The 11,737-nt window shown below is 36.2% G+C and overlaps 1 long non-coding RNA gene across 1 annotated transcript in view; it reads left to right on the top strand.

Moving 5' to 3' along the window:
• The first annotated feature begins 3,616 nt into the window (after positions 1-3,616).
• Positions 3,617-11,737, top strand: part of LOC140706945 (uncharacterized) — a 125,769-nt gene continuing 117,648 nt past the window's right edge. Inside the window, exon 1 of the long non-coding RNA XR_013545423.1 lies at positions 3,617-3,997. This is a non-coding gene — a long non-coding RNA (uncharacterized LOC140706945). The remainder of the gene's footprint in view (positions 3,998-11,737) is intronic.

Raw genomic sequence — 11,737 nt, 5'->3', positions numbered from 1 at the left:
AAATGAAAATAATATACTGAAGAGCATTACAGAAGAGACACAAGCACAACATGTTTCTTTCAAGATGATTCCTGCTTTTTTAGAAAACAAAGTGAAAGCTGTTTTCAAAGCATTTGGAAGAAATAAATTGCTAAGGGTAGATGGAAAACCAACATAATTTTTCCAAACTCCAGAGATTCAATTTATCAAAAATCTAACAAAAATGTGGCATTAAATATGAAAAACAAACAAGAGGCACAAACTGACAATGTTCTGGATACATTTCCATTGCAAAGAAAAGAGATACCAAGACTGCAGTAAATATAAGATTATTGCATTGATTTTCCATGCAAGTAAAATGATGCTCAAGATTCTAGAACAACAACGTTTAGTGTATATGTATCGAATAAATGCCAGATGTTACAACTGGATTAAAAAAAGAAGAGGCATTAGAGATCATATTGCAAATATCCATTGGCTTCTAGAATGTACAGAATAAAGAATTTCAGAAGAAAAACAGCTGGCTTTGACTTATGGATTATGAAAAACTATGGGTCATTCTAAAAGCAATTGGTGTGCCAGAACATTTGATTGTCCTGATGCATAATCTGTATAAGAAGCTTCCATTAGGACGGAATATGAAAAAAACAGAATGCTTTCAAATGTGCCAGGAAAGGATGTAGTTTATTACCTATTTATTCAATCTATTTATGGAATGTACAATATGGAAATATGAATTTGATTTAGAGGAAGGAGTGACAATTGGTGTAAGAAACATTAATGTTCTAACATATGCAGATGATACCATATTACTCCACAATAAAACATTTACATGAGTATTAATGAAGTTTAAAGAAGAAAGTGCAGAAGCATGACTACAACTGGACTTCCAGGAAAGAGAACTATTGTCTGTGGAAGAATTGCATAATTTAATGGTGGGAATTAATCTATTGAAATTATTAAGGATTTTCTGTACCTTGATTAAATCATTGGTAAATTTGAGAATGCAGCCAAGAAATCAGAAAGACTGGGACTTGGAAGGGCACATATGAACAAACTGGAACATTTCCTTAAGTAAAGTTTGTGTCAGTGGGAGCCAATGTCAAGATAATCTGTCCTATAGTATTCCGAGTTACTCTATATGGATATGAAATCTGAACAATGAAGAAAGTGGACTGGTAAAGAAACCAATTTATTGAAATTGTGGTGTTGGAGGAATGCTGGTTATGCTGATACCATGGATCACCAGAAAGACACACACACACACACCCAAAAAAAGGCACCAGGTCTAATCAAACTTGATCTTTCATTGGAAGCAATAATGACTACACTATGGCTATTATACTTTGAACATATCACACTGGGGAAACATAGTAAATGCTAGGAAAAGTGAAAGGCACTAGGAAAAGAGAAAGGCAGAATGTGAGCTAGACTGACTCCATAAGGGAACCACAGCCTTTTGTTTACATGACTATTAATGACAGAACCTTTTAGAGTTTGTTGATTCAAACAGTTACTGTAAGCCAGAAGCAATTTGATGGAACATAACGACAATGTAAACACACTAAACACACTCAATATATATTTTAGCCATTTATTTTATATTTAAATAAAATATATATAACTGAAGCAGAATTTGAGCAGCAGATAACTTCCTGTAGTGCCATAAAGTATGTTAAAAATTAATGCCAGGCATTTGTGGACAGTGGTTGGTCCACCTCCCATCTCATCCCTTTAATTCAATACAGAAAAATTATAGAAACATGCATTTATACATCCATATTTTCTTATAGATATTGCATTGTTGTATCATTTTATTTTTTTTCCTAAGCTATAGAGTTGGAACACATTCAATGTTTTAGTGATTTTTTTAAAAAAAGGAAAAAGGAATGCCTTGTTTTCCCCCAAAATAAGACCTAACCTGAAAATAAACCCTAGTATGATTTTTCAGGATGCTCGTAATTTAAGCCCTACCCCCAAAATAAGTCCCAGTAAAGTGAAACCCCACCCTCCACCATTGTGCAGCATTGTGCAGCAACCAGAAGATGACATGACTGTAAAATAAAACATCCCCTGAAAACATGCATTTTTGGAGCAAAAATTAAGAAATGAAGAAAATCTTTTTCTTCAATCATAATTGGTGTGGTTGCAGAGTCTAAAACAGAGGTCATTTACCGTATTCTGTGAATTCCAGAAGAACTGTTTATATATGAATAGTTTGGGGACAAATGATGTAAATCATGCTACAAGTAGCATTTTAAAGATTGGATATAGATAATAACTATGATGGGAATCAGGCTACTAGAATGTAGTATGTGATCCATGGAGCTCTGTTTTAACTTGTGAAGGACGCTATTTTGGAAAGACTACAGAACATCTTTTAAAGCTTGCAGAGTGGCATCATTTTCACATTAGTTCCTTCTGAACCATGTGTTCCCTCTGCATTTGAATTCTTGATCCACCTAAAGTCACACCACCTTGCAGGAAAATTGTTTTTCAAATGGAAATACACCCGGTGGGCAAAAAACCCATACTGGCTGAGATTTATTCAATAGCTTTCACAACACTATTGAACAGCTATTTTCAAAATACAGGATTAATGTGCATTCATTTTCATGTCGTCATTGGCAAAAAAAATCTTGCTATTTTTTAAAAAAGAAAAGAAACTGTATTTGGTGTTTTTTTTTTTTAATGGAGCTTGTCCTACTAATCTCTAATGGGAAATGATTTCTCTTCATCTTTATGCACCTTGTACTTAGCATTTCCCTTTCCTGCTTTGTACACTGTTGCAGACAGGCAAACAGTAGATACTGGAAGAGATAAATGTATGGATATATTATATATGAAATAAATTGGACATCAAGAGCTATAGGATTTGTTTGTATATCACTAAGATATATTTTACTTCACAAAATGTTTGTGTGAAAGCTTTCCTCTTCCTTCCTACCAGAACCAGTCACTCCTGTTTTATTGTTATTTTTCAAATTTCTTTTAAAACAATACAAATACGGTTCACCAGTTTTTCTAAGTTACGATACATATGCCTTTCCTAGCAATGCTGTAAGGGACAAGTGTTCCCCAAATTCGACTAGAACTGATCTGGAATTAATCATCAATCATCTAGCCTTCCAAATGCTACATTATCTGAAAACTTCTTACTTTTATCTGAAACCCCACGAGCTTTGCCCAAACCAATTAGATGAATAGGACTACACAGAATCAAGAACCTCTGTTGTGCAATTTAACTAACCTCTTTGTCCTGTGTTCGGATTAGAGTGTTTTGAACGTGAAAATGTGTTTCCACGAGAATCTCAAATGTGCACATTGCCCAGCTAGTGTGAGGAATTAAGCATCAAAAGGAGTCCATTTACAGTGAAATCTGGGGGAAATCACACCATTAACCACACAGAACAAAACAAACATCTCATCCTTTTCAAATAAGGACTCTGAGTAACCTTGTTTGTTTGGCTCTTATTAGGAGCAGGCTGCCAAAGTCAATTAGAAAATCCTTTCATTCAACAGAAAATGTTACAATCGAAGAAAAGAATGCAACTTTTGCTTCTCCCCCTCTTTCTTCTTGTGAGCCACACACAATTAGATAAGCCCTCCCAAATGTAGATAGTATAACTAGATAAGGCTGGAGTCTGCTGAAATCGTCTTATGTAAACGGCATAAGAGTACTTCATATGGCCCCTTTCTGTCATCCACCATCACCATCACACACCCCATTTCTGCTGCAGTCAGGTGCACTGTCAAAGAGCTGTTATGGTTGGCTGCCTAGAATTCAGAGGAAAGATAAATCTGTACCATTTTCTCTTTGGACAATAAATGGTTCTTTTGGCTTTTTTTTAGGTTTTCCTAAACATTCCTGCTCTAAAAATAATAAGAGGGTTTATTGCCGTTTACTTTTTAACATGCTTGCCAACAAAGGTAGTGGAGGGCTTTTGTTTGGGCTGAAATCTTTCCCATGAATATATAGCTCTTTGATGGATATACACGTTAGCATTACCATATCTGGGTAAGCTTTTATTTTTATTTGTCATGCTATAACTCATCTTGAATGGCTTAGAAACGTTAAGGCAGCATGAAAGATTTTTGGTATATGGTTTACTGCTATTAATAGAACTAGGTGTACATGGAAGGGAGGGACTGAGTGTGTATCCATCGGCAAGATCACTCCATTTACAATTCAGTGTGGAAACTCAACAAATTTTACATATGCTTAGCCTTCCATGCCTGTTTAAAATACTGCAAGCTTGGAAACAAACACATTATTGTAATGTGAAAGAGGGTATGAGGCTTACCTAAGAAACAGAGATGTATAAATCTGCTTTTTTTTCTGGAAATATTTTTTTCTTTAGAGACAAGTGTGTTGCATTTTCTAGGGAAAAGCTGTATATTAAATGTGGATTTTCATTATATATGTATCTGAAACAATTAACAAGCACTTGGTTGGAGGAAACACAGGTATTTATTTATTTAAAACCTTTATTATTATTATTTTTAAATAGCTTTTCGTTCCCCGCTCCCAGGCTCTGTATTTTCATATAGCTCCGATGCATTGCATTTTCCTATTGCTCTTATTTATTCTTAGTTGATAAGCAGTGGAAGATTTCATATAGTCAAACTGGCAGTTCAATAATTGCCTCCTCTGATGTAATCCCATTTATTCCACTGTCCTTGAGTAGACTGAATGGTTATGGTGTGATTCCCAAAATATTCTCTCAGATGTTACCAAATTGCATGGAAGGACACAATTCTTAAAAGAAATAACATTCTATGGCTAAAGGAGCAGATGCAACCTATGCAAATTGAGCTTTAAAAATCCTGTATGTTTTGTAATGTGCTTTGAAAATCAGCATGTTCAAAAATTGGGACCTTAGAATCCTGCCCCTGTTAAAATGTGTGTCTTTTTTTAACAATCCAGTTTCTCTCTCTTTCTCTCTGTATATGTGTTTGTGTGTGTGTGTGTGAAAGATAGTAAGAGAGAGAAAGGTAAGGGGTAGAATAAAAATTAATTTTGATTTTATTTGTTATTTATTATTTAGAAGTGTTAAACATTATCATACATATAATGGACAACACCTTTAAAGAATACGTATATGTATCTTGTGAGTTTAAACATGTTAGCAACATAACCATAGAATATTAAACATGTTAATATAATTTTACATTGATAATGCTGCTCCTTTTACAAAACTGTTTAACATAATATATGTGGGGGTTTCATGTGAAACCCCCACATATATTATGTTCTACAACTTACTTTCAGTGGTTGGAAAGCAGAAATATGGTTCTCTGCTTAGATAGCTCCTTTGGACCAGCTTAAACTGTGCATACACAAGGCTGCACCACTTAAGCTGATACAAAGGAACTATCTATAACAACAACCGTTGCATTGACCACACTTGAGAATTGCACAGTGTTCCAACACTGCACGTGAATCACAAAATAGTTGTTTACAGAGGGACACAACTAATTCCAAGCATCCTTTTATACCAATTTGTGGAAAATAATCCACTCTGTCAAAGGTGCCAATGCTAAGAGTGCTCACCTGCAAATCAACATACATGCAGCCCACTGCTATACACAACAAGCTCTTATTTGGAGATCTGGGAAATCAGCCTCACATGTTCAGTGTTGAGCCAGAGACACATAACACAATCCAGAAAGTATCACCCCAGTGTGAGAACAATGAATCACTTATAGTGTGTATGAGTGACATGGGCATGGAAAAACATGTGCCAGTTTATCAGGTGGGAAAAGGAAGCATCATTCAGAAATAGGATATGCATAGATCAGGGGAGCACATTTGATGCCTTGTGCTATTCCTATAGTTGTCTGGCTCATGGGCAGAGTCTGACCCTAATAGCTTACATCCAGGAAGAAAGGTGTAACTGCATGCATTATAATGTTATCTGGTGACTGTATGGGTCTCCCTCTGACCCAAGGAATTTGTTAATTAATGTCACTGTAATAAGTCACACAGGACCTCTGCAGTATAAATCACTATAGTGGTGTCTTTTGGTAAATTCTACTGTGAGCACTTCTGCCTATAGTATCTATAAGGTCTGAGGTTTCTCAAAGGACATAATGTGGAAAACATTGTCTGAGAGTATGTTTTGCTTCCATGCAGTGCTCAAAAGTGGCAGAATATAATTCAATTCTGTCTATCTGTTTGACTGGACAAATCAAGGTGACAATCCATGGTTAGGCCTGTCAGGCCCATTGTCCTGCTGCTGCTCTGAATGAAATACAATGGAAGAAAAGTGGTATATATAACAGGTCAGCCGCTTTGCTGTGACAAGAGAGTCCCCACATTAGAATGCGTCAGATCTTGTTTGTGTACTGAACGCAGGCCATTCTGTACGATGACAATGCAAACTGGCAAAACCTCTTCTGCAACATCAGACGTCAGATTGGGAGATGTATGCCCAGAAGTGTAAAGACAGCTCAGAATTGCTTTGCCATAAGCATCCTGTATAAAAAGCTTTAAAATATATATTATTTTTGGTGCAGTGCTTATAGTTCTACGCAGGGCCCTTTTTCTGACAGTGACATGAGATCCAGGTAGGCGCCTTCTTTGTAAATCTCTCACAAGGCAGCCTTTCTCAGGGTACTACACTGATGTTACTTTTGAAAGGCAGCTTTTACATTACCTTTAAGTATGCAGTTAATCATCTTTACAGTGTTGGGATGACTGGCATCAGCAGTGTGATTTAATTAAATTTGAAATTATTGTACAGTATACATAGGCATCCAACTAGCTGGTCCACATTAAATGCTGTGGTCTATTTCTTACCCATGGTGCTCCAATTTAAGTGTTCATCCAAAAGGTTACCCATCACAGAATGAAACATTTTTTAAAATATATTTAATGGTTGCAAAAGTAAAATAGCAATATTGATATTGCAGCTTGTGGTATGTTTTTTTATTGTTCAGTGTGCTTGTGTTTTACACACATTTACTGTATATTCTATTCTATAAATATGTGCATGTGTGTGTGTACTCACAGACAAAATACGTATGTGTGTGATTACTGTATATTCATATATGTGCATATAACCTCTCCTTCTGTTTATGGTGATTGTTTTCTACATGCTATTTTTCCTCTGTTATGTCAGCATGAAACTAGTTTACGGTAGAAAAGGTAATCCACCATTTTGTTTTAGCCCATGTAATCAATCAATTAGTCTACAAAATGGAAACTCTCTGTTTTTTTCCTCTCTTTTTCCTTCTTTCTTTTTTACTATTGCAATTATTTGGGTGGCTTTTACATGTTTGAGAATAGCAAGCAAAACCATGCTCTGTATTCATGTTAAAGCAGCTTCTGAAATTACTTTCAGGGGAGATTAAATTAATCGCTATTAGTAAGAAAACTAAGGATGCTTCCCTAGCATTTTATCTATTGAATGGCTTCCAGCATATAGGTTATGTATGGTCAAATGTGTGTGTGTGTGTATTAAAATAGTATATATATTAACATGGAATGAATTGAAAATATAGATTAAGCTGCTCTTTGACCATCCTTTTGAAAAGTGCGTAGCATTTCCACCTTCTCACTGCATCTTGCGTATATAGTTCACAACATGTCAAGCGAAAAACAGGCCTGAAATACATCAGTCTAGTCAAAAGGTTGCAGTGTGGATGTGCATGTGTGTGCACGTGTATGTAGGTATATTGATAGATATTAAAGCTTTTTGAATTCTGGAAAATATGTCATCTGTTAAGTGCAGTTCAGGTCTTCTGTGTGAAAAGCATAAACCTGGAAGGGGGGGGGTGGAAACGTGCTGCGGTGTCTGCACTTTTTAGAATTGCATATTTATCAGCCAATGAATTATTTATGAGCTCAGGAGGGGAGGGGGAAGGATAGAAAGTGTGTGTGTGTGGGGGGGAACAACCCAAACCCATGCCTGGAAAGAAGAGTATTTCATGTACAGTACATATAGTAGCATCACATCTTTTGCAAGGATTGCAGCATGTAATTGCATGGCTGCGTGTCTTGAACCTTTTCACTGAGTGGGCAACGCCGGTGATTTCTGTCGGCCTGACTACCTGCTTTCCTATCATCCTCCCATTTTCTCTTCCTTCTGCTTGAGCCTGAATGGTGATTTAGAAGACATTTGCCATTGGTACAGAATGCTTCTGCAATATCCAAGGAGCGGGACATTTAATGAATATGCCTTCTAGTGTCAGGATGCATTACTGTCAACACAGTTCTGACAAACAGAGGATTAATGGCCTGTTTCATGAATTAGGAATGCCCCTTTCTGCTGAATGCCCAAACTCAGGCTCCATAATGGAGCAGGCCGCTTCCTGAACAAGATGAGTGGTACCTTTCCTATGTCTCTTGAAGTTAGTTTTGAGGATGACAGTAAGGCTTCCCATCATTCATTCCTATGTGCCATTAAGTTACTTTCTTGAACATACAAAATTAGCAAGGCTGTTTGACATGCCACATTTTTAGATTACATAGTCATAGGGCCTTACTTCTTTTGCTTTGCCATTTCTTTCACAAATACTAAGGGAAAAGGAGGGGTGGTTATGGGATATCTATGTAAACATTTCCATTACTGTGGTCATGGTGGCAGTTGAGGTGACATGATATTACAACAATTAAATTGGACTTACTCTAAATCAATCACAAGGCTGTTTCCCCAATCAAATAAGAAACAACATGTTTGCACAAAATAAATAATAATAAATGAAAATAGGTTGACCTGGTTTCTAGAGTAGGTTTATGCCTAGGCCCTTGTCCAAAAATAGAATGCAGTGTTGAGGAAGATGAGGCTAACTGAACAAGAAAAACAACAACAATGATTAAAGTTACTGTTACACAGCACTCAAAATAGATTAGGTACTTTACAAAATGCTATGCTCCTCCATAAAAATATCTATTCAAGTGGTTTAAACACTTTTACATTTTTATTTTGCACATGTGGATGTTGGGTTCTGTGTGCAGATGTATATTGCGTTTTCTCACAAGTGCAGAAAGAAATTGAAATTAATTTTTGTAAAGGTCATATTTATTGGGTGTCATGAAGTCCATCAGACAAAAAAAACCATTGACTATGTTATTCACCCATCTGCACAGAGATCATGCACAACATGAAACTGGGCTACACATTGTATAAAAATGTTTCGCCTAATCATTCGTTAATGACAGTGACTTATGTCCTTAGTGCAGTTAATTTTTTCCCTCGGTTTTAAAAGTAGATTATTTCCATGATGCAGGCTTAGTGTAAGCTGCTGAGAAACCACAAGCATTGCACTTCAGCCTGAGTTTGGGACATTTGCCAAGGGTAATCTGATTAAAAGGGCTTTCTTTAAACAACAACACAACAACATTCTGCTGCTTTGAAAATTCTGGGCAGCCAGATAGAATGGGGCTAAAAAAATCACTTTTTCAAGGCAAACAGTTCTGCCTGCGCAGAATTAGAAGTGCGATAAGCAGCATCACAGGAATGACTCTTTTTGACAGACTTGCAACTGGATAAACAAAGCATCTGTTACAGACCCACAAGCAATCCATGATCTATTTAATGCAGGGCTTGCTTGTTGGTTCTGCCTTTAATCATATTTGATTATAGCATAGGTGTGAGGCTCTGAGGCCTTGCCTTTCTCTGCAAGAATTCAAAATGTGTCCTTTAAATAAAAAACACCACACAAAAATACAAACATGAAAAGCTAGACATACACAGGCTATATATTTTTTCCTCTTCTGTGGCATGACAGTTACAAATGTTTTACTATACACAGAATTGTTTGTGAGGTGCACTGGGTACCATTTACCTTAGAAATTTAGCATCGTTCAAAGATAATTACCCAGTCTCAAATCGTGGATGACTTATAAAATGAGAGTACAGTATTAATTAAATATGTCATGTTTTCACACACTCTCATGTACCATCATTGGATTGTTTTTTTTAAAAAATAATGTTTTTAATTTCCACTTCTTAAACTGTATTCTTCTGCTGCTGCTACACATAAACAACAAATGGAAAGATTTCTTCTTTCCTAAACATTCCTGAAGTTCTTAGCATGGCAGTTCACCTTGATCTCTTATAACAGTATGAGAGGAGGGGAGTGTTGCATCAAAATGTGTCTGTAACACATAATCTGCTTCCATGTTTCCTTGTTCATTCAGTCTTCAGAGCAGTGTCTCTCAGTTGTGCTAGGCCCGTTTGCGGCAAGAAGAAAAATATGTCATTTGCTGTAAAAGAAATGGCTATCTTATCTATTCTTTCTCTCCCAATGTGGAAGGGAAGGGAAAAGATTCTTCAGACAATTCACTGTAAAGCAAATGTATAATGAATTAAACAATGTCATGTTTCTTGAGTCTCTTTTCTTAGTGAAATAAATAATATCACATATTAAGGGAAACTGCAGGGTAGGCAAAACTGTAATTTTCTCTAAATAAACACCAGTGTGCAGAATTGCACCCCAAATTTGGCATTTGTCTTTTATTCATGGATACAGGTCATAATATTCATTGAATTAAGTCCTTTTAGCTCATGTAGATACATGCATCTTTGTGCTTTCCAGGAATACCATGACAACATTTCTAAAGTGAAATTCTTCTGAGAGAATCATCTTTTGCTTCTTTTCCCTGTTGAAGCTCTCTCTCCCCCCTCCTCCCTGCACTTCTCTATTACATTCTTAGCAGCCTTCACAAAATCAACCCCGATGATATTCTAACATTACAGATCAGAATGTTGGTTTATATTAAAATATAAGGAGGTCAGTTGAATTAAAAATATTTTAATTAATATTGTCTGTTTTAATATTGTAAGCTGCCTTGGGTCCATTTGGGAGAAAGACATGGTACTCATTATAAAAAAATGAATGGATGGATTAGTTGGAAATTCATAATTTAGCTAAAGAGCATGGTTTTGTAATTTGCTGGAAAGCCATCTTGGGTCCTTTTTATAGAAAGATGGGCTACAATATTTTAATTAGATTAGATTAGATTAGATTAGATTAGATTAGATTAGATAGATAGATAGATAGATAGATAGATAGATAGATAGATAGATAGATAGATAGATAGATAGATAGATAGATAGATAGATAGATAGATAGATAGATAGATAGATAGATAGATAGATAGATAGATAGATAGACAGACAGATGTGAAAATCAGGATGAGTTTCTGAATATAATTGTTAGGATTGTGAGAAATAGGAGAATGATCTTGTGGTTTCCCCCTTTTTTGACCTTATGGTATCAGCTATTTACATGACTTGATTTGTAGATGGGCACCATTTGCTGCTTTTCCTCACTCAGCAAATATATTGGGCTGGCCCTGCTAAGAAAAGATAGTAAAGCATTAAAGGAAAATGAGATAGCTGTGGAGCAAGAACAAGGTGAAATTGCATACTTCAGGGAGATATATGTTTGATAAATGGGGAGGGGGGAAGGGCAGAGGGAGAAAAAAATTGCTACTTTCTTCTTGGCCCAGACTGTCTTTACAAAATCTGTATCTTTTCCCTCTGTGAGGCAAAGCACATACTGTACACACAACAAACACAGAACAACTAGTTGGCCCTTTTTAGAGAAAGACACTTTAGATGTCTTTTAGATGCAGACACTTCCTCTACTGATTCTGATCCAAAGAATTCCATGCAGCAAAGCAGCAGTCACCATCATTTTGCATAAGTTGTTTCATTCGCATGCTGGATGGATTCCCAATACGGTGTAGAGGACAGAATGATAGACAAGGCTCTGGAGAACAGGATTCAAATCCTGACTCCACCAC

This window comes from Pogona vitticeps, chromosome 4, assembly GCF_051106095.1.
Source record: "Pogona vitticeps strain Pit_001003342236 chromosome 4, PviZW2.1, whole genome shotgun sequence".
NCBI lineage: Eukaryota > Metazoa > Chordata > Lepidosauria > Squamata > Agamidae > Pogona > Pogona vitticeps.
The sequence above is the reverse complement of the archived record's forward strand: the minus strand, read 5'-3'. Positions and strand labels throughout refer to the sequence as shown.